Below are 23871 nucleotides of genomic sequence, written 5' to 3'. Positions count from 1 at the left end.
ACTCTGCCTCGGTGTGCTCTAATGTTTAGGAGATTTAGGCTTCTGGTACTGCTAATGTAAAAGCTGCATATACAACTTATATTTGATTGATTCACTGATTGGTCAAGCTGTCTGTGGTATGTGTGTATGTCTCTTACGCAGGTCTTCTACATAGAAGTGCGTGGGGTCAGTCCAGGAGCCGTTTCCTGCCAGCGAGGTGGCTCGGATCCTCACGGTATAATTCCCAGGATGCACCACTCTCAGCTTGCAGCCCTCCGACTGCTGGTACATCTTCCTGGACACACAGTGGTGCAGCTCCTAGAACAAACACACACTTTACTTTAATTTATCTGCATTGTAAGAGGAGAGGAATTGGAGGGGACAGGAGAAGGGCTGAATAAGCCACTTAAGATATATATTTTTTGTTGATTGATTGAGAAGAGGAATTGATAAAACAGGCCATGTGTAATAATAGACTTAAGATTGGGAGCAAATAGAATAGAATGTCTGTGTGAATCAGATGTGTTTTGAAATCATTGCATATAAGCCAATAATAAAACTAATGACCTGATTTGAGAAAAACATGTTTGTGCAATAACTATTATTTGAGAACCACCGGAGTGATTATGTTGTTTTCAATATCAGCGATGACTATGGCCTTTGCAGCGTTTCCATGGTAATGAAAACACAGCGCTGATGCAACATCGGGCTATTATTACTTTTCCATTAACGGTCCTATTCACTAAATGAGAGCACAGAGAGACTGTATTATATTAAGTGAGACTATAGGGCACATCCAGAGTTCAGTATTTGTCTGTTTGTGTGTGCGTGCATGCATGCGCCTGCTTGTGTGTGTGTTTATGCTTGCGTACCTGTGTGTGTTTGCATACGTGTGTGTGTGTGTGTGTCAGCTTATGTGCCTGTGTGTCATGTATGAGAGCTCTCACCTCTGTGTCTCCCAGTCTCTTATAGTTGACTTCATACAGGATGATCATGCCGTTGGGGGCATTAGGCTCAAGCCACTTAATATGAACTGTGTACTCAGTCACGTCATAGCTGATGGGCCCCACTATGTCATCTGCTTTGTCTGTAGACAGGATACACAAGGTTTTAAAATGGCCTCATTACTATCCTACTACTACAAACATCCTTGGTCTAGAAATACTGTGCAAAGGTAGACAAGAAATAATCATATTAAACTGGTTTATTACTTCTTACAGTGGTTTCTTAAAGGGATACTTTGGTTTATTACTTCTTACAGTGGTTTCTTAAAGGGATACTTTGGGATTTTGGTAATGAGGGCCTGTTTCTACTTCCCCAGAGTCGAAATCACTTTTTATGCAAGCAGATACCACGGACTTTGCGTTAACGCTAGTTAGCATTGGCTTGCGAAACTACGTCCAACTTTCTTCATACTGGACACAGAGACATCAAAATGGAATCCATGAGTTCATCTAACTCTGGGAAAGTAGATAAAAGGCCTCATTACCAAAGTATCGCTTTAAGTAGTGGGTGTGCATGTATGTGTAGTGTACTAGTATGTAGATAGCCTCACCCTCAGGCATGGTGCGAGCTGAGACGAAGGCTGCCATACTGCAGCGTGAGGGGTCTGTGGGGTGGTTGCAGGCCAGCACATCGATCTGGTACGAGGTAAAGTGTCGGAGGCCGGAGATGACCGTAGACTCCTTGGAAAACACTGTCAGCTGGATTTTAGTGCTCTCCACACCATTTGCATCGTCACTGTCTGGGCCGCGGGTGGCGAAACCTTCGGACAGGGTGGTGGGCGTCGCCGCGAATGACGGCAGCGTCTGATTGGCTACGCCCATGGCGGAGCGGCGCTGTCTTGGTCTTGGAGGGAATGAGGGATAATCAATGAATTAATCAAATCAATCATTTATTTTATTATAACAACTATTTGCTATATATATCACACCATTATGTTGAGTTTATTGTTACTGGGTAGGTTGCTGAGTCATATTCATAAGGCACTAAACGAAATGAGGATTCAATTAGCCTTGAAGACAAAATAACTGTTGCGTCCCAACAGTCTCTCCTTCCTCCTGTGAAGTGTGCACTCGTTCACTACTCCCCATACATTTCAAAGCATGCCCGCCGGTGTAGACATGGGCTAGAAAAAGTTTCCATGTCAGTCATTTCTTTTCAAATCCATGAACACCGGGAGAAAGGAGAGATTATTGGGACGCAACCCAGCCCTGTGTTATCAGAGTTAGATGATGTGTGTTGCTGGGGAAACAGTATGCAGGTAAAGATCGCTCAGCTTGTCTGACAACAGGAAGGGAAGGGATGGCGGTACAAATGATGAATGACGACAGCTTACCTAAAACACATTGTGAATGTGTGTGTGTTAGAGGTCGACCAATTATGAATTTTCAACGGCGATCCCGATTATTGGAGGACCAAAAATGGCCGATATCGATTAATTGGATGATTTTTATATATATATTTGTAATAATGACAATTACAACAATACTGAATGAACAATGAACACTTTTATTTTAACTTAATATAATAAATAAATGAAATCTATCATGAAACATGCTCAATTTGGTTTAAACAATGCAAAAACAAAGTGTTGGAGAAGAAAGTAAAAGTGCAGTATGTGCCATGTAAAAAAGCTAACGTTTATTTGTAAGTCGCTCTGGATAAGAGCGTCTGCTAAATGACTTAAATGTAAATGTTTAAATTCCTTGCTCAGAACATATGAAAGCTGGTGGTTCAATATTCCCAGTTAAGAAGTTTTAGGTTGTAGTTATTATATTATAGTTATTTTTAGGAATTATGACGTGTCGACTATGTCTCTCTATACCATTTGTATTTCATATACAAATATACATATTGACTATTGGATGTTCTAATAGGCACTTTAGTATTGCCAGCCTCATCTCGGAAGTTGATAGGCTTGAAGTCATAAACAGCGCTGTGCTTCAATCATTGCTAACGCAGTAAGGTTTGAATGAATGCTTACGAGCATGCTGCTGTCTATCACCGGTCAGTCAGACTGCTCTATCAAATATCAAATCATAGACTTAATTATAATATAATAAACACAGTAATATTAATATGGTCAAATCCGGAAACTATCATTTCGGGAAAAAAAACGGTTATTCTTTCAGTGAAATACGGAACCGTTCCGTATTTTATCGAGCGGGTGGCAACCCTAAGTCTAAATATTGCTGTTACATTGCACAACCTTCAATGTTATGTAATAATTCTGTAATATTCTGGCAAATTAGTTCACAGTTCGCAACAAGCTAGGCGGCCCAAACTGTTGCATATACCTGCGTGCAATGAATGCAAGAGAAGTGACACAATTTTCACAATATTCACCTGGTTAATATTGCCTGCTAACATTAATTTCTTTCAACTAAATATGCAGGTTTAAAAATATATACTAATGTGTATTGATTTTAAGAAAGGCATTGATGTTTATGGTTAATATCATCACCCGTTGGCGAAGTTGAAGTAGGCTGTGATTCAATGATAAATTAACAGGCACCGCATTGGTTATAATCAACGCAGAACAAGCTAGTTAACCTAGTAATATCATCAACCATGAGTAGTTAACTGGTGATTATGTGAAGATATCTTATAAAAAAAATTCTAAGTTTAATGCTACCTAGCAACTTACATTGGCTCCTTGCTGCACTCGCGTAACAGGTGGTCAGCCTGCCACAGTTTACTTGTGGATTGCAATGTAATTGGCCATAATCGGCGTCCAAAAAGGCAGATTACCGATTGTAATGAAAACTTGAAATCGACCCTAATTTATCGGCCATGCCGATCGGTTGACCTCTAGTGTGTGTACATGATGTGTTATGTTATGTATGCCGGTTCTTTTGTACCCTGATTACACAATTAACTCATTATAATTTATACAATAAAGACTTTGACTGATTGATTTATCAATCAATCGATATCAATCAAATGGATTATATAAAGTCCTTTTTACATCATCAGTTGTCACAAAGGGCTTATACAGAAGCCCAGCCTAAAACCCATAAGAGCAAGCAATGCAGATGTAGAAGCACAGTGGCTGGGAAAAACTCCCTAGAAAGGCAGGAACCTAGGAAGAAACCTAGAGAGGAACCAGGCACCGAGGGTGGCCAGTCCTCTTCTGGCTGTGCCGGGTGGAGATAAGAGTATATGGCTATTAAAGCCAGATCGTTCTTCAAGATGTTCAAACATTCATAGATGACCAGCAGGGTCAAATAATAATCACAGTGGTTACAGAGGGTGCAACAGGTCAGTTGGCTTTTCATAGCTGGGCATTCAGGTCAAGACAGCAGGTGCGGTAGAGAGAGAAATAGAGACATTTGTCCTTGATTGATTGACTGAGGTAGATGTCATACGTACTTGGGCTCGAAGACCTCGTTGTGAATGTAGTTCTCAAAGGTCTTGCGGTACTCTGAGTCCTCTGCCTCCTTCTTCAGCTGTTTGTCTGTTTTGGGACAGGCACAGCAGCGGCCACCCTGCCCCTCATCCTCAGTCTGGTTCCACTTGGCCTCCTCATCACTGTCCACTTGGGTGGGCACCCGTGACGGCAGCTTCATACCTGAAGGGAGGGAGAGACAGAGTCAGAGGCAAAGACGGACAGAGACACAGAGGCAGAGAGAGAAATAGACATACAAAGATGGAGACAGGAGGAGACATACAGAGAGAGGCAGACAAAGATGGAGACCGAGACAAGCGCACAGAGACAGGCACACAGAAACAGGCACACAGAGCCGGGGGAGCCTGTCATTAATTGTCAGCAATATCTTTGCTGGTTGATATACACCTACTCTGACATTATTCCCCTACAGACTAGTGTTGTCTAGACTCCTGACTGTTTGGGCGAGTGAGTGGGAGTAGAGGAGGAGAAGACATTAAAGTAGAGCATGTGTGTGTGCCACAGAGTGAGTGGCTGCCACTTGTTAGAAGGCCAAATCAGGTAAAGAACTATTCCATCCACCTCAATCACAGAACTTCACAGTCTCGCACACCCTGACCTTTCAACAGTGTTTTCCAAGTACATGGAGTAACACATAGAAAACATAGCCAGCCAGGGTGTTCCGGACTGGGGTGAATTTCTTTTGTAGAATGAGCTCTATTTTGGTGGCCTCTGGTACATTCTAATGCCTTGATTCTATTCGAAATACACAACTAAATCATTGAATACTTTAACGACTTTACCTCCCAGATTGGTAAAATTAGGTGTATTATTGAGAAAAAAAGAGACTTCACAATTAAAATGACTGAAAATGTATGAATTCAGCGTGTTAGTTGTTTTGGATATTGTAGGCCAGTGGTATTCAAAGTCGGGGTCGCGGGGAAATTGCAGTCGGGTCGCCTTTTTAGGTGGGGGGGACAAAAAATTAACAGTTCAGATTATTTCATGGGACAATATACAAATGTTATTGAGAGAGATCATTTGAAAAATTGTACTTTATTGAGTAAATGTATTGGACATGATTTGGAAAGGCACACACCTGTCTATACAAGGTCCCACAGATGACAGTACAATGTGAAAACCAAGCCAGGAGGTCAAAGGAACTGTCCGTAGAGCTCCGAGACAGGATTGTGTCATGGCACAAATCTGGGGAAGGATACCAAAAAATGTCTGCAGCATTGAAGGTCCCCAAGAACAGAGTGGCGTCCATCATTCTTAAATGGAAGAAGTTTGGAACCACCAAAAAAAAAATTCCTAGAGCTGGCCACCTGGCCGAACTGAACAATCGGGGGAGAAGGGCCTTGGTCAGAGAGGTGACTAAGAACCCGATGGTCACTGGTATAGACTGGGTGACCAGTCAGGATCGAGGGAAAGATGAACAGAGCAAAGTGCTGAGAGATCCTTGATGAAAATCTGCTCTAGAGTGCTCAGGACCTCAGGCAGGGGTGAAGGTTCACCTTCCAACAGGACAATGACCCTAAGCACACAGCCAAGACAACACAGGAGTGGGTTCGGGACAAGTTTCTGAATGTCCTTGAGTGGCCCAGACAGAGCCCAGACTTGAACCCTATCGAATATCTCTGGAGAGACCTGACGATAGTTGTGCAGCAACGCTCCCCATCCAACCTGACAGAACTTGAGAAGATCTGTAGGGAAGAATGGGAGAAACTCCCCAAATACAGGTGTGCCAGGCTTGTAGCATCATATACAAAAAGACTTGAATCTGTAATCACTGCCAAAGGTGCTTCAACAAAGTACTGAGTAAAGGGTCTGAATACTTGCGTAAATGTGATATTTCTAAAAAACTGTTCTTGCTTTGTTATTATAGGGTATTGTGTGTAGATTGAGGGGGAAAAAACAACTGAATCCATTTTAGAATAAGGCTGTAACGTAACAAAAGTTTAATGCTACCTAGCCAATGCGTCTGAATACTTTACGAATGCACTGTAGTCCGAAAAATTTGTCTTTCAATTTAGTTTGTGTCAAAAACCTAGGAAGAAAGGTTGTTTCAGATTCCCTGTTAAGAAACAATTTGGGGGCCTCCTGGGTGGCGCAGTGGTTAAGGGCGCTGTACTGCAGCGCCAGCTGTGCCACCAGAGACTCTGGGTTCACGCTCAGGCTCTGTCGTAACCGGCCGCGACCGGGAGGTGTGTGGGGCGACGCACAATTGGCCGAGCGACGTCCGGGTTAGGGAGGGTTTGGCCGGTCGGGAAATCCTTGTCTCATCGCGCACCAGCGACTCCTGTGGCGGGCCGGGCGCAGTGCGCACTAACCAGGAGGTATTGGGGGCGATGGTGCACGGTGTTTCCTCCGACACATTGGTGCGGCTGGCTTCCGGGTTGGATGGGCGCTGTGTCAACCCTTGGTTGGGTTGTGTTTTGGAGGACGCCTCTCCCGAGTCTGTACGGGAGTTGCAGTGATGAGACAAGACTGTAACTACTACAATTGGATACCACACAATTGTTGAGGGAAAAAGGGGGGGGGTATTTATTTTTATAAATATAAAATAAAAAAACAGAACTACAGGTATGACTGAAGAATGAAGCAGGTGTTAAACATGAGCTTTAATACACGGAAAGCAGCAGTTGATGACTTCAGTGTCAACGCTTTAATCAAATCAGTAGGCCATTTCACTCTCTTTAAAAATACCATTTATGTATCATGACATTAGCTTTTATAAACTACAATTCGTTTTCTTTTATCATATTTTGGACCTGAATGAGGCGCTCTCCACTACCAATTGTTCCTGCAGTGAGTGTTCAACATAATCATTGAATGTTTTCATAATTTATCTGCAGATAATCGGCAAAAAGCAGTAGTAGCCTATCATTACGCAAATTTGGGAGCCAAATGAACGTCCCTCAAACCGATGCGTTCTAGTTCCGTGCGTGGTGTGGGCGAGCAGTTTGCTGATGTCAACGTTGTGAACAGAGTGCCCCATGGTGGCGGTGGGGTTATGGTTATGGTTTGGGCAGGCATAAACTACGGACAACGAACACAATGGCATTTTATTGATACCGTGACGAGATCCTGAGGCCCATTGGCCCATTTTTAACGTATCAGTGACCAACAGATGCATATCTGTATTACCAGTCATGTGAACTCCATAGATTTGGGCCTAATGAATTTATTTCAATTGACTGATTTTCTCATATGAACTGTAAACTCAGTAAAGTCAATGAAATTGATATTTTTGTTCAGTATACATGATGCCTTATGAGAACCACCTTTCTGATTGAAGTTACATTTGTAGAATAGAATAGAATTGAACAGTCTCTCTAAAACACACCTTTCTGACAGTAGTCAAACTTGTAGAGCTCGCTGGCCTCAGGCTGCTGCTGACAGTACACCAGGTAGTGAGTGATGTTGCCGTTGGGGTCCGTTGGGGGCTTCCACTTCAGGATGATCTGAGAGGACGAGTTAGATGATGAGATGGGGTCCAGGGGCACTGACGGTTCTGGGGGAGAACACAGATACATACCATACGGGTTACTAATGTCTATGACAGAGAAACTCAAATCTGGACCTGATGTCCAGTTCCACTGCTGGTTTTCATACCTGCCTTCGAATCTGAGACTGATTCAAACTTGGGTCATCAGGTGAGTGCAATTAACTACCAGGTAAAAAAAAGGTCCAAAATGAGATTTGAATATCCCTGGTCTATGATATAAACCAACTCAATTCTGTTAGTGCAGGGGTATTCAAATCGTGGCCTTGATGTCTGTACACTGCTGCTATGTACTCATTCTTCCTTGCTAACCATTGAAGAATTTTAGACTGAGTGTACTCGGGCCAAATAACCAATCAACTAACTACCGGGGAGGGTTGAGCACCAGCAGTCCTGCGTAAGTCAATGCCCAGACATGAACTCCCCTTTATTTAGTCAAATAACAATATGATAATAATAACAAAAAGGTTCACAGTCTTCGATATGCTTATTTCTAAATAACTATAGTGTATGTATCAGCGGTTGAAGGGGGAGGGGTAAAAACCCCAGGGTGAGTGACTGACAGGACAGAGAGTACCAGGCATCACTGTCTGTACCGGTGTGTGATGACATTCGGTCTGTGACCGATGATAATGACGGTGACACCTACAGGGTACAGGTCAGACCACATTGTCAGACTCTGTTAGAGAACAATGAACAGTAAGTCTAATGACAGATTCTCCTCTCGAGGTGTGTGTGTGTGAGCGTTTGTGGGGGTGACGGAGTCGTGACACAGGACAGGTGCCTGACAGGCGAGGTGGGTGAAACTAGAAAAACCAGAACACCCAGGAGAATGCACGCCACCCTCCAGCCAGCTTGTCGATAGTGCTGTGCCAGCTGCTATGACTTTAGAGAACAAAGATCATGTTTAATGAAAGCTTCTCCTAGAGTGTGGTTGATGGAGTCATGACACAAGACGGGGTGAACCCAGGTTCGGTTCAACCTCCACAAAGACAGAGAGACAGAGGTCGCCTGGATGCCAGCCAAACATAATGTGACAATGAGTGACATGGACTTGGCAATAAAGCGGAAACAGATGTGGGACCAGGCTAGAGACGAGAACGGTGAAACTGTAATTACAGTAGAACACCGTTTGAACTGCAACTAGAACACCCTTGACATGCCTGCCCGCCTCCGAAGGTTGTGTGCCAACTGTGGCCTCACACCAGGCTGCGTGGTGCGACGAGGCGGCACTGTAATGTGGTTTATCAGGAAGGAAGGAGACAACGCACAACAAGTACAAAGGAAGCCAGTCAGACTAACTTAGACACCTGTCTGTGTTCAACCCTAAACCACAGCCTGTCCTCTGGAGACACACAGTGACACACACAGTGACACACACACACACAGGGAGATCTAAATGCACGCAGGGTGACACACACACACACAGGGTGACATCAGATTCATGACCTCAGCTTGTGTGACTTCAGACATTGGGCACAAAGCAGACACAATGAGACTGGGAGGTACAAGTAGCACTCCTGTCTCATCATCATTTCCTTCCTCTTCCTTGTTCTCGTGCCATTAGCTATGACACACCTCAGCTAACAGTCGAGGTGAGGCAGAGGACAACAGCCAATCTACCAGCTACTGTAGCTCTTATACCACTTATCCTAACCAGGGGTGGTCAAATCCTACCTTTGACTCTGGAGAACCTGCTAACCAATTAATATATTGGATAGTCAACTCACCAGTTGGTCTGATTAAGGGGTTGGGGGAGGGGGGTGAGGGCTTGAGATCAACAATGAGAATGAGGAGTCTTACTCACAGAATTGAATGAAGAACTGTATGGTTGCGTCACAAATGTCATCCTATTCCTTATATGGTGTACTACTTTCGACCAGGGTCCATAATGGTCAGAAGTAGTGCACTATATAGGAAATAGGGTGCCATTTGAGAGGTAGCCAATATCTCAATAAAGGCTCTTACTGGTGGCGTTGGTCCTGACGTAGATGATCTTGCTCTTGGCCCCGAGGACCTGGTGTTCATCAGAGGCAGAGAGCTGGGTCTTAACCATGATGGCGTACTGCGTCCAGGGCTTCAAAGACAAGATCAGGGTACCTGGAAGGAACAATAGTATTGGTACATGTTGCAGCACGGACACTATTGAGCGAAACACTTGTTGTTCCTACCTTGCTACTACAGTGAATCGGGGTACCTGGAACAACATTACTGGGATGTGTTGCAGCACGGACACTATTGAGCAAAACACTGGTTGTTCCTTCCTTTCTACTACAGTGACCAGTATGTACCTGTTCTGTATGCTGAAAGTTGTCAAATATGAATGGCTAAGCAGCTAAAATAATTTAACCGTCCGTCCATTCTGTATAGTTGTTAGACAGATTGACAGACAGGTGACACTAATGATGGATTAAAGATAGACTCAGCTAAATGCAAGACTTTGCTCTCACACAGACACACACAGCATCATCGCACGTGCAAGAGTTCATGCTGTTACAGCATGGTAGTCAGGGCACCAAAACATAGGAGAAGTTGAGCCTCTCACTTCAACGCTCTTAGTTGTTGTGGAAATTGACCCACGTATACTCTTTACTTTCTGCAGCTACGTCATATTGCTGATTTTACCTTTTATCAACTGAAACCATTGTTTTGTCCATTATTATTCATTCACATTTTGGGGCATCATGTCTTAATAAACATAATATTTCTGCATCCAAACCTCCATTTTGGATTTCCCCCAAGATTTTGACAGTGTACAGGCATCTATCCTTTCCAATACAGAAGAGAATGAAACGTTACCTGGCTCCACCTGTGGGTTGCCCTCTGTAGCCCGGGCTGGAGGATCCAGGTCAACTATTACCCAGTTAGAACCACACGCGTCCTGGCCGTCAAACTCTGTCACGTTGCGGTAGGGCCTGGGAGAGGGGAGAGACACAGAATAGCATGGATAAGAAATAAGGAGACACACATACTGCTCCAAAAAGGTCGTTAGAAAGGAGGAATTGTACTAGGCTCCAGACTACATTGAATATTCTGCAAAGTTCTTCAGAAAGGAAGTGGTTAAATAGTATTAAATTCCTAGGGACGACTGTTTGTGGCCCATAGTGTACGGATACAATTAAAACTCCACTTCTCTGGAAACTGCTCATTCCCAAAAGTAACTTGAGGGCTTTGGACTCCAGCTGCCCTTCTGAAAAATTATTTCAGATGCCACAGTCATGTCCGACACACACACACAAACGTGTGTACTTACGCTTCCTTGTAGAAGAGCATGAAGCCCAGCAAGTCTCTGAAGTCAGGAGGCCAGAACGGTTCCCACCTGATCACGATCTTATCATGTGTGGCACGCACCTGAGTGAACCTTAACTCCTGGTTCTCACCTGAGAGTCACACACACACACACACACACACACACACACACACACACACACACACACACACACACACACACACACACACACACACACACACACACACACACACACACACACACACACACACACACACACACACACACACACAAACACACGATATGGTCAGTACCACACTGTCCTAGGTCTGTGACACACCACAGGCGTACATGTGTGTGGGGCGGCAGGTAGCCTTGCGGCTAGAGCGTTGGGCCAGTGATGAAAAAGGTCGCTGGTTTGAATCCCCGAGCCGACTAGGTGAAAATCTGCTGATGTGCCCTTGAGCAAGACACTTAACACTAACTGCTCCTGTAAGTTGATCTGGATAAGAATGTCTGCTAAAGGACTCAAATAAAAAAAAACATATATATATAAAGTGTGTTCATCTCTGCAAATTTGTGTGTTGGCGTTCATGCGTGTGTGTGTACTCAAGACTGTATGCTCCTTACAGGAGGCCTGGTCTCCATTGGTCTTGGATACGATGTCGTTCTTGTGCTGTCTGTCTTTGGTGCCTGTCACCTCCTCCATCTTGCGGATCTCTGACATGCAGAGCTTAATGTTTAGTTGAAAGAACATGCGTCCCTGGAGGATGGTCAGGTTGTGTTTGTTCCAGTCCCACAGCTGACGCAGGTTCTGGTTGTCTAACGCATAGAACGAGTAACCCCTGGGGAAGAAACAGACACCAGGGTTGGGGTCAATTCCATTCAAATTCAAGTCAATTCAGAAAGTAAAATCAAATTCCAATTCATTAAATATAATTGGAATTGGAATTCCTGTGTACTTTCTGAATTGACTGGAATTGACCCCAACCCTGACAGACAAATTATACTGATGTATTTTTAAGTGTATTTTAAGTATTACTGACAGATATAGTTTAGAATATGAGAGGAGGAGGAGTAAGAGGAGCAGAAAGAGAAAGAAGCGAACTGTAGGGCTTGGAAGAAGAAAGTTGGAGGAAGAGAAGGTCAACTTACCCGTCTATCAGTGTGTCCCCTCTGATGACCTGTAGTTTGCGGAGGAAGGAGAGAGAGACGAGGGCGTAGGAGCGCCGGACAGTCAGATACCCTGTTATCTCCTCCAACTGACCAAGGTTAGCCTCCAGCTCTGCTGCTATGTTATCTACACACGCACACAATCAAATGATTATTAACTTAGAAGGAACTTTGGTTACAAGCAGGGGTGACATAATGACACACACATACACTTGTAAATGAGACAAGGGCTCAGAATACTCACTTCCCCCTCTGAGGTTGATTTCCATGCTGCCGTTGAGCACGGTGCATCCTCTCAGAGCCTGTGCTGCTGTCACAGAGTCCACCATCTTCTGGCCCATACACACCTTAGGACACAGCCCAGCACATGGAGTACAGATTAACCTGCAGGAAGAGATAGAGAGAGCACACACGTCAGATAGGGATGAGGGGAAAAATCCATACAGTAGAGAATTGTAATATTATTTTTTGCAATTTTATTTTGATACTCTGACTCCAAGTACCTATTAGTAAAAAAATTGCTAGGTAGTTAACATTAGCTAGCCCTAAATCGTCTGTACCTGCGCCAAAACTACAGATTGTTTTCAAATGTTTGATATGGTGTCAACATGTTAACACTTATCTCTAAAACTTGTTTTCTCATGGCTCTCTTGTTCCTCAGCAGCAGACATATAGTGAGCAATATGTTTGGAAAATCGGATCACAATAAAACCACAGTACATATAGAGTCGTGAGACACATAGAACCGCAATACACATCGTATCAGCACCTAAGTATCGTGATAATATCATATCGTGAGGTCCCTGGCAATTCCCAGCCCTAAGGTCATACGGTACGAACACACACAAGTCAGAAAACACACTCTTGGGGTAGACACACAGACTAACACAGTCAGAGTTCACATAGTCACCGAGTTCGACTCACAGGAGGTGGGAACCACTTCACAGACATAATCAGACTCTCACTTGGTGGTACACGCACGCACGCACACACACGCGAGCAGAGTTTGCCCAACAGCTACTCTATAACCTCAAGTCACCTCACGATGAACTGAAGGAAGTAGGCAATAAGCTACGGTGCCCTCATCTACCCCTCAACCTTCCCAGAGAGAGGGAGAGAGGGTGAGAGCGAGGACTACTCTATAACCTAACAATGGAGTTAAGTTCAATCTTTCATAAGAGAGAAGTATACAATGTCGTACGCCCTGATTGAGCCCTTCAACCTTCAAACACAGAGCCAAACCATTCACGATGTGTCAAGGTAGTTTTTATGCTGACTGGTTTGAGAGGTGAGAGAATGATCTAGTCTAGTGAGCACACAAGCGCGCGCACACTCACTATGTTATCCACACACACGCACACACTCTGGCAGCTCCATCGAGGAAGAGGACATTTGTCTTCCAACCTTTGTTGTTGGGTTCAGTGTGCGTTTCTCCTAGGGCTGTGTCCGACTAAAGTAAAACGTCTCTCTCTCTCTCTCTCTGTCTACAGTCAATCACGGATTACAAAAAGAAAACCAGCCCCGTCACGGACCAGGATGTCTTGATTAGTGTAGTGTTAGCTAGCTACATAGTTGTCTTTGCTGTCTTCGTATTCAAGATAATTGTGTAGTTTAGAGCGTGTAGTCTTAGAGTGATTATTTTAATTTACCGAGGTTAGCTAGCCAGCTATTTGTCGTCCTTAACGTAGGAGACACTGCTAGATAGCCAACAGCTTGCCAACGTCTACTGAATAGAACTTCCACACTCAACAACCCGGTCGCATTCCGCTTCGCTCCACAGGTAGTATCACATTTTTCATTTCATTTCATTACAGCACAACGGTTTGATTTGTTTGATCGTAGCTAGCTACATAGCCGTCTGTGTATTAAAGATAATTGTGTAGTCTAGAGCGATTTTCTAGGTTAGCTAGCCAGCTATTGTCGTTCTTTTAACGCAACGTAACGTAATCAACACTGCTAGCTAGCCAGCTAGCCCCCGAATAGCAGCACTGTAGAAACTGTTACACTCAACGGAACGACTTGATTAGTGTAGTGTCAACAACGCAGCCACTGCCAGCTAGCCTACAAAGTCAACAACGCAGCCACTGCCAGCTAGCCTACTTCAGCAGTACTGTATCATTTTAATCATTTTAGTCAATAAGATTCTTGCTACGTAAGCTTAACTTTCTGAACATTCGAGACGTGTAGTCCACTTGTCATTCCAATCTCCTTGCATTAGCGTAGCCTCTTCTGTAGCCTGTCAACTATGTGTCTGTCTATCCCTGTTCTCTCCTCTCTGCACAGACCATACAAACGCTCCACACCGCGTGGCCGCTGTCACCCTAATCTGGTGGTCCCAGCGCGCACGACCCACGTTGAGTTCCAGGTCTCCGGTAGCCTCTGGAACTGCCGATCTGCAGCCAACAAGGCAGAGTTCATCTCAGCCTATGCCTCCCTCCAGTCCCTCGACTTCTTGGCACTGACAGAAACATGGATCACCACAGATAACACTGCTACTCCTACTGCTCTCTCTTCGTCCGACCACGTGTTCTCGCACACCCCGAGAGCTTCTGGTCAGCGGGGTGGTGGCATCGGGATCCTCATCTCTCCCAAGTGGTCATTCTCTCTTTCTCCCCTTACCCATCTGTCTATCGCCTCCTTTGAATTTCATGCTGTCACAGTTACCAGCCCTTTCAAGCTTAACATCCTTATCATTTATCGCCCTCCAGGTCCCCTTGGAGAGTTCATCAATGAGCTTGATGCCTTGATAAGCTCCTTTCCTGTGGACGGCTCACCTCTCACAGTTCTGGGCGACTTTAACCTCCCCACGTCTACCTTTGACTCATTCCTCTCTGCGTCCTTCTTTCCACTCCTCTCATCTTTTGACCTCACCCTCTCACCTTCCCCCCCTACTCACAAGGCAGGCAATACGCTCGACCTCATCTTTACTAGATGCTGTTCTTCCACTAACCTCATTGCAACTCCCCTCCAAGTCTCCGACCACTACCTTGTATCCTTTTCCCTCTCGCTCTCATCCAACACTTCCTACACTGCCCCTACTCGGATGGTATCGCGCCGTCCCAACCTTCGCTCTCTCTCCCCCGCTACTCTCTCCTCTTCCATCCTATCATCTCTTCCCTCTGCTCAAACCTTCTCCAACCTATCTCCTGATTCTGCCTCCTCAACCCTCCTCTCCTCCCCTTCTGCATCCTTTGACTCTCTATGTCCCCTTTCTTCCAGGCCGGCTCAGTCCTCCCCTCCCGCTCCGTGGCTCGACGACTCATTGCGAGCTCACAGAACAGGGCTCCGGGCAGCCGAGCGGAAATGGAGGAAAACTCGCCTCCCTGCGGACCTGGCATCCTTTCACTCCCTCCTCTCTACATTTTCCTCCTCTGTCTCTGCTGCTAAAGCCACTTTCTACCACTCTAAATTCCAAGCATCTGCCTCTAACCCTAGGAAGCTCTTTGCCACCTTTTCCTTCCTCCTGAATCCTCCTCCCCCTCCCCCCCCTCCTCCCTCTCTGCAGATGACTTCGTCAACCATTTTGAAAAGAAGGTCGACGACATCCGATCCTCGTTTGCTAAGTCAAACGACACCGCTGGTTCTGCTCACACTGCCCTACCCTGTGCTCTGACCTCTTTCTCCCCTCTCTCTCCAGATGAAATCTCGTGTCTTGTGACGGCCGGCCGCCCAACAACCTGCCCGCTCGACCCTATCCCCTCCTCTCTTCTCCAGACCATTTCCGGAGACCTTCTCCCTTACCTCACCTCGCTCATCAACTTATCCCTGACCGCTGGCTACGTCCCTTCCGTCTTCAAGAGAGCGAGAGTTGCACCCCTTCTGAAAAAACCTACACTCGATCCCTCCGATGTCAACAACTACAGACCAGTATCCCTTGTTTCTTTTCTCTCCAAAACTCTTGAACGTGCCGTCCTTGGTCAGCTCTCCCACTATCTCTCTCAGAATGACCTTCTTGATCCAAATCAGTCAGGTTTCAAGACTAGTCACTCAACTGAGACTGCTCTTCTCTGTATCACGGAGGCGCTCCGCACCGCTAAAGCTAACTCTCTCTCCTCTGCTCTCATCCTTCTAGACCTATCGGCTGCCTTCGATACTGTGAACCATCAGATCTTCCTCTCCACCCTCTCCGAGTTGGGCATCTCTGGCGCGGCCCACGCTTGGATTGCGTCCTACCTGACAGGTCGCTCCTACCAGGTGGCGTGGCGAGAATCTGTCTCCTCACCACGCGCTCTCACCACTGGTGTCCCCCAGGGCTCTGTTCTAGGCCCTCTCCTATTCTCGCTATACATCAAGTCACTTGGCTCTGTCATAACCTCACATGGTCTCTCCTATCATTGCTATGCAGACGACACACAATTAATCTTCTCCTTTCCCCCTTCTGATGACCAGGTGGCGAATCGCATCTCTGCATGTCTGGCAGACATATCAGTGTGGATGACGGATCACCACCTCAAGCTGAACTTTGGCAAGACGGAGCTGCTCTTCCTCCCGGGGAAGGACTGCCCGTTCCATGATCTCGCCATCACGGTTGACAACTCCATTGTGTCCTCCTCCCAGAGCGCTAAGAACCTTGGCGTGATCTTGGACAACACCCTGTCGTTCTCAACTAACATCAAGGCGGTGGCCCGTTCCTGTAGGTTCATGCTCTACAACATCCGCAGAGTACGACCCTGCCTCACACAGGAAGCGGCGCAGGTCCTAATCCAGGCACTTGTCATCTCCCGTCTGGATTACTGCAACTCGCTGTTGGCTGGGCTCCCTGCCTGTGCCATTAAACCCCTACAACTCATCCAGAACGCCGCAGCCCGTCTAGTGTTCAACCTTCCCAAGTTCTCTCACGTCACCCCGCTCCTCCGCTCTCTCCACTGGCTTCCAGTTGAAGCTCGCATCCGCTACAAGACCATGGTGCTTGCCTACGGAGCTGTGAGGGGAACGGCACCTCAGTACCTCCAGGCTCTGATCAGGCCCTACACCCAAATAAGGGCACTGCGTTCATCCACCTCTGGCCTGCTCGCTTCCCTACCACTGAGGAAGTACAGTTCCCGCTCAGCCCAGTCAAAACTGTTCGCTGCTCTGGCTCCCCAATGGTGGAACAAACTCCCTCACGACGCCAGGACAGCGGAGTCAATCACCACCTTCCGGAGACACCTGAAACCCCACCTCTTTAAGGAATACCTAGGATAGGATAAAGTAATCCTTCTCACCCCCCTTAAAATATTTAGATGCACTATTGTAAAGTGGCTGTTCCACTGGATGTCATAAGGTGAATGCACCAATTTGTAAGTCGCTCTGGATAAGAGCGTCTGCTAAATGACTTAAATGTAATGTAAATGTCTTGCTCCCAGGCAGACTAAATAACTTTTTTGCTTACCGCCCAAATAGGTCCACAGACGATGCAATCTCAACCACACTGCCCTAACCCTTCTGGACAAGAGGAATACCTATGTGAGAATGCTGTTCATCGACTACAAGCTCGGCATTTAACACCATAGTGCCCTCCAAGCTCGTCATCAAGCTCGAGACCCTGGGTCTCGACCCCGCCCTGTGCAACTGGGTACTGGACTTCCTGACGGGCCGCCCCCAGGTGGTGAGGGTAGGCAACAACATCTCCACCACGCTGATCCTCAACACTGGGGCCCCACAAGGGTGCGTTCTGAGCCCTCTACTGTACTCCCTGTTCACCCACGACTGCACGCCTCCAACTCAATCATCAAGTTTGCGGACGACACAACAGTGGTAGGCTTGATTACCAACAACGACGAGACGGCCTACAGGAGGTGAGGGCCCTCGGAGTGTGGTGTCAGGAAAATAACCTCACACTCAACGTCAACAAAACTAAGGAGGTGATTGTGGACTTCAGGAAACAGCAGAGGGAACCCCCCCTATCCACATCGATGGAACAGTAGTGGAGAGGGTAGCTAGTTTTAAGTTCCTCGGCATACACATCACAGACAAACTGAATTGGTCCACCCACACAGACAGCATCGTGAAGAAGGCGCAGCAGCGCCTCTTCAACCTCAGGAGGCTGAAGAAATTTGGCTTGTCACCAAAAGCACTCACAAACTTCTACAGATGCACAATCGAGAGTATCCTGTCGGGCTGTATCACCGCCTGGTACGGCACCTGCTCCGCCCACAACCATAAGGCTCTCCAGAGGGTAGTGAGGTCTACACAACGCATCACCGGGGACAAACTACCTGCCCTCCAGGACACCTACACCACCCGATGTCACAGGAAGGCCATAAAGATCATCAAGGACAACAACCACCCGAGCCACTGCCTGTTCACCCCGCTATCATCCAGAAGGCGAGGTCAGTACAGGTGCATCAAAGCTGGGACCGAGAGACTGAAAAACAGCTTCTATCTCAAGGCCATCAGACTGTTAGACAGCCACCACTAACATTGAGTGGCTGCTGCCAACACACCGACTCAACTCCAGCCACTTTAATAATGGGAATTGATGGGAAATTATGTAAAATATATCACTAGCCACTTTAAACAATGCTACCTAATATAATGTTTACATACCCTACATTATTCATCTCATATGTATAAGTATATACTGTACTCTATATCATCTACTGCATCCTTATGTAATACATGTATCACTAGCCACTTTAACTGTGCCACTTTGTTTACATACATTACTGCACTCAATACCATCTACTGTATCTTGCCTATGCCGCTCCGTACCATCACTCATTCATACATCTTTATGTACATATTCTTTATCCCCTTACACTTGTGTCTATAAGGTAGTAGTTTTGGAATTGTTAGCTAGATTACTTGTTGGTTATTACTGCATTGTCAGAACTAGAAGCACAAGCATTTCGCTACACTCGCATTAACATCTATTTGTATGTGACAAATAAAATTTGATTTGATTTCAATCTACTCACAATACCCCATAATGACAAAGCAAAAACAGGTTTTAAGAAATGTTTGCAATTTTTGTATTTTTTTTTATATACTGAAATATGACATTTACATAAGTACCAGATCCTTTATTCAGTACCTTATTGAAGCACCTTTGGCAGCGATTACAGCCTCGAGTCTTCTTGGGTATGACGCTACAAGCTTGGCACATTTGGGGAGTTTCTCCAATTCTTCTCTGCAGATCCTCTCAAGCTCTGTCAGGTTGGATGGGGAGTGTCGCTACACAGCTATTTTCAGGTCTCTCCAGAGATGTTTGATCGGGTTCAAGTCCGGGCCACTCAAGGACAATCAGAGACTTGTCTCGAAGCCACTCCTGCACTGTCTTGTCTGTGTGCTTAGGGTCGTTGTCCTTTTAGAAGGGGAATCTTCGCCCCCAGTCTGAGGTCCTGAGGGCTCCATTCACCTTTCCCTCAATCCTGACTAGTCTCTCAGTCCCTGCTGCTAAAAAACAGGTTTCCTTCAGATGTGACACTTGGCATTCAGGCCAAAAAGTTAAATCTTGGTTTCATCAGATCAGAGAATCTTGTTCTCATTGTCTGAGACACTTTAGGTGCCTTTTGGCAAACTCCAAGTGAGCGGTCATGTGCCTTTTACTGATTAATGGCTTCCGTCTGGCCACTCTACCATAAAGACCTGATTGGTGGAGAGTTGCAGAGAGGGTAGTCCTGATGGAAGTTTCTTCCATCTCCACAGAGGAACTCTGGAGATCTGTCAGAGTGACCATCGGGTTCTTGATCACCTCTCTGAACAAGGCACTTCTCCCCCGACTGCTCCGTTTGGCAGGGCGGCCAGCTCGAGGAATTCTTTGTGGTTCCAATCTTTTTCCATTTAAGAATGATGGAGGCCACTGTGATCTTAGGGACCTTCAATGCTGCAGAAATGTTTTGGTACCCTCGCCAGATCTGTGTCTCGACAAAATCCTGTCTTGGATCTCTACGGACAATTCCTTGACCTCATGGCTTGTTTTTTGCTCAGACATGCAATGTCAACTGTGAAACCTTATATATACAGGTGTGTGCCTTTCAAAATCATGTCCAATCAATTGAATTTACCACAGTTGGACTCCATTCAAGTTGTAGAAATATCTCAAGGATGATCAATGGAAACAGGATGCAACTGAGCTCAATTTCGAGTGTCATTAACAAACGGTCTGAATTCTTATGTAAATAAGGTATTTCTGGGGGTTTTTAATATAAATTTGCAAACATTTCTAAAAACCTATTTTCACTTTGTCATTATGGGGTATTATGTCTTGATTGATGAGTGAAAAAAAAATAATTAAAACCATTTTTGAATAAGGCTTTAACGTAACAAAATCTGGAAAAAGTCAAGGGGTCTGAATACTTTCTGAATGCACTGTACATTAAGGAACTATTGTCATTGTCAATGGATGGACTCTTCACTTGCTGTTTGAGGTGAAGAAAACATTACTTGAGAAGCTCCACAGCTCATTAGTGGTGGTGAGTTAAGACAATCAGAAATAATATCAGATCCACATATGGGCACATTTATAGGCTCACATTTGTGAGCAGACCAGATAGCCCAGGCCTACTTCTATGCGTAATCAGGTGCACGTCCTTACTCAACAATGACATGAGCGCTCCAAACAAAAGAAAATTAATGAATTTACAAAAGTCGAACTTGAATTCCATAAACCAAATCTTGTATCGGTAGCATAGGTTATGCGCTCTGCAAACAACGTGTCCAGTCCAACAATGAGAACAGTAAACGACTTTAATAATAATGTATTGAATGCATTAACAGAAATTACCATAACCCAACCAACATTGTACATTAGAAATTATGGGAATTAACAGTAAATGTACTACTGGTGATATATGCAATGGAGAATTGATAGACTTTACAATCAAAGGGAAAACAATTCACACAATGAAGTTATGAAACAATGTGCATGAATTGGCTGGAGAGAGTAAATTCTGGAGAGAGACACGCGTTGTGAATCTTAGCCACCTCCCCTTCTTCTTGGACTCCGCCATCCCAGTTGCCTCTGCAATGGATAAGCCCACTGAGACAGGCGCAAATCAGCCAGGTGTCTTGTGTGCCCCCCCCAAAAAAATATATGCGTTACTGCTCGATTTAAAAAAATATTGGCCGATCAATAGCATATCGACCAAACAATCGTACAGTCAACTAAATGGGGTCAGGTCTAGTTTCTTCCTGCAGCATTTGTAGCATATTTTCATGGAAACGTGTATCCATGTGTGATTTGCCAAAACTAATACGTGAGGAGTGGCGGTATGTGGTGTTGGACAGAGCAACACTGTTGTAGCACCAGCAAATGACCACAGTATATAATGTACTATAGTCACTATAGGGGCCCTGGTCAAAAGTAGTACACTAAATAGGGAAAAGGGTGCCATTTGGGATGCATTCAATAATGATAGGCAGGCGGGATGACTTACAACACTACTTATTATATATAGTGAGAGAGAGAGAGAGTGAGTGAGTGAGTGAGTGAGTGAGTGAGTGAGTGAGTGAGTGAGAGAGAGTGAGAGAGAGAGAGAAAAATAGAGAACAGAAGGAGAGATTTGAGGAGAGGACAATGGGTGGTGAAATGCAGGCCATAACCTGTGGGGCCATCAGACTCCAGCTACCCAGCCACCAACCTTGGCCCACCCTCCAGCCTGCCACTCCCCAACCACACAGCCAGCTCCTACCCAGCTTTCACCCTGGAAGCCACGCTGTAACAAAAGACACCAAGGCCTGAAGAGGCCAGACCCATCTCTGTCCAACTAATGATTAGTGTGTCTGGAGTCTGTCACGCACACGCGCACACACACACACACACACACACACACACACACACACACACACACACACACACACACACACACACACACACACACACACACACACACACACACACACACACACACCACACACACACACACACACACATTTTTCTCTCTAGTGGCAAGCCAGGATTAGAATGCACACAAGCACACACACGACCTTAAACATTGTTATTGGCAAATCAATGAGCACTGTAGCCTAGCACTGCATGAGTGACTGTCTCAGCTGGCTTAGTTCAGACTGGCTCAGCTATGGAGTGGAGACAGCAATAGCAAGCAGAAATGAAATGCTGTGAGGAATTTATTCTGTAGCCCAACACAAAACACTGCACACACACACACACACACCACTGCCCTGTTTTCCCCGCCTGCTTTGCTAGCTGCTCTGACCTGAACTTGCTGAACTGTCTGCATAGCGAATACACTGTGCCAACCAACGCCTCCACACTCCCACTGCAGCGCCGCACATGCGCACACACACACAGCCGTTGTAGAACAGGGGAGCCTTGCAGTACTGCACTGTCATGCTGCACTGTACAGCAGAAATTAGCAGGACGTGATGCAAAGAGCTTTTACAGCATTTCGATCTAACTGGCACAACTCCTCTGAAACCACACTGAGACGACTGCAGACACGTACATATTGAAACGACTGCAGACACGTACATATTGAGACGACTGCAGACACGTACATATTGAGACGACTGCAGACACGTACATATTGAGACGACTGCAGACACGTACATATTGAGACGACTGCAGACACGTACATATTGAGACGACTGCAGACACGTACATATTGAGACGACTGCAGACACGTACATATTGAGACGACTGCAGACACGTACATATTGAGACGACTGCCACCCTCCGAGCAAGGGTGGCATTCCAGAGGGATATCAGAGACTGCAACGTTCTCTGCTTTACGGAGACATGGCTTACTAGGAAAACGCTATCCAGGGCGGTACAGCCAACGGGTTTCTCCACGCATCGCGCCGACAGAAACAAACATCTCTCTGGTAAGAAGAGTGGAGGGGGCGTATGCCTCATGACTAACGGGACATGGTGTGATGAAGGAAACATACAGGAACTCAAATCCTTCTGTTCACCTGATTTAGAATTCCTCACAATCAAATGTAGACCGCATTATCTTCCAAGAGAATTCTCTTCGATTATAATCACAGCCGTATATATCCCCCCAAGCAGACACATCGATGGCTCTGAACGAACTTTATTTAACTCTTTGCAAACTGGAAAACATTTATCCGGAGGCTGCATTCATTGTAGCTGGGGATTTTAACAAAGCCAATCTGAAAACAAGACTCCCTAAATTTTATCAGCATATCGATTGCGCAACCAGGGGTGGTAAAACCTTGGATCACTGTTACTCTAACTTCCGCGACGCATATAAGGCCCTGCCCCGCCCCCTTTCGGAAAAGCTGACCACGACTCCATTTTGCTGATCCCTGCCTACAGGCAGAAATTAAAACAAGAGGCTCCCACGCTGAGGTCTGTCCAACGCTGGTCAGACCAAGCTGACTCTACACTCCAAGACTGCTTCCATCACGTGGACTGGGACATGTTTCGTATTGCGTCAGATGGGAATATTGACGAATACGCTGATTCGGTGTGCGAGTTCATTAGAACGTGCGTCGAAGATGTCGTTCCCATAGCAACGATAAAAACATTCCCTAACCAGAAACCGTGGATTGATGGCAGCATTCGCGTGAAACTGAAAGCGCGAACCACTGCTTTTAATCAGGGCAAGGTGTCTGGCAACATGACTGAATACAAACAGTGCAGCTATTCCCTCCGTAAGGCTATCAAACAAGCTAAGCGTCAGT

The 23871-nt window shown here is 45.7% G+C and overlaps 1 pseudogene across 1 annotated transcript in view; it reads right to left on the bottom strand.

Annotated features, from left to right (window-relative positions):
• Nucleotides 1-23871, bottom strand: part of LOC124041690 — a 94096-nt pseudogene that overhangs the window by 14934 nt on the left and 55291 nt on the right. Inside the window, exons 5-15 of the transcript XR_006839978.1 lie at nt 12524-12663; nt 12262-12406; nt 11737-11951; nt 11131-11257; nt 10677-10792; nt 9846-9977; nt 7719-7886; nt 4354-4552; nt 1535-1827; nt 927-1066; nt 138-297 (exon numbers count right to left, since the gene is read on the bottom strand). The product of XR_006839978.1 is annotated as an insulin receptor-like (transcript). The remainder of the gene's footprint in view (nt 1-137; nt 298-926; nt 1067-1534; nt 1828-4353; nt 4553-7718; nt 7887-9845; nt 9978-10676; nt 10793-11130; nt 11258-11736; nt 11952-12261; nt 12407-12523; nt 12664-23871) is intronic.

Source organism: Oncorhynchus gorbuscha, linkage group LG08 (genome assembly GCF_021184085.1).
Source record: "Oncorhynchus gorbuscha isolate QuinsamMale2020 ecotype Even-year linkage group LG08, OgorEven_v1.0, whole genome shotgun sequence".
NCBI lineage: Eukaryota > Metazoa > Chordata > Actinopteri > Salmoniformes > Salmonidae > Oncorhynchus > Oncorhynchus gorbuscha.
The sequence above is the reverse complement of the archived record's forward strand: the minus strand, read 5'-3'. Positions and strand labels throughout refer to the sequence as shown.